The following is a 217-nucleotide window of genomic DNA, read 5'->3' on the forward strand; positions in this document are numbered from 1 at the left end:
GCAATATCGCAAATCGAAATTTAAATATAATATACAGTACCCCAGCAGTTTTCAACCTTTTTTTTGTCATAACCTCAATCGTGTTCTGCAAACTATTTAGCAAATTCCTATTTCAATTGATTAACATATCAACAGCAAACAATTTAATTCACACAATAATTAATGTCTGATAATGGGAGGCACCCTTAAGTTACACAGCAAAAGAAAATCAACCCAT

The 217-nt window shown here is 31.3% G+C and overlaps 2 protein-coding genes across 4 annotated transcripts in view; one reads left to right on the forward strand and one right to left on the reverse strand.

Moving 5' to 3' along the window:
- LOC119593389 (sorbitol dehydrogenase-like) overlaps positions 1 to 217 on the forward strand; it is an 18,464-nt gene that overhangs the window by 6,040 nt on the left and 12,207 nt on the right. The gene's annotated exons all lie outside the window — the stretch shown is intronic.
- LOC119593390 (2-amino-3-carboxymuconate-6-semialdehyde decarboxylase-like) overlaps positions 1 to 217 on the reverse strand; it is a gene marked incomplete at its 3' end in the record, with an annotated part of 9,355 nt that overhangs the window by 326 nt on the left and 8,812 nt on the right.

This window comes from Penaeus monodon, chromosome 32 (genome assembly GCF_015228065.2).
Source record: "Penaeus monodon isolate SGIC_2016 chromosome 32, NSTDA_Pmon_1, whole genome shotgun sequence".
NCBI lineage: Eukaryota > Metazoa > Arthropoda > Malacostraca > Decapoda > Penaeidae > Penaeus > Penaeus monodon.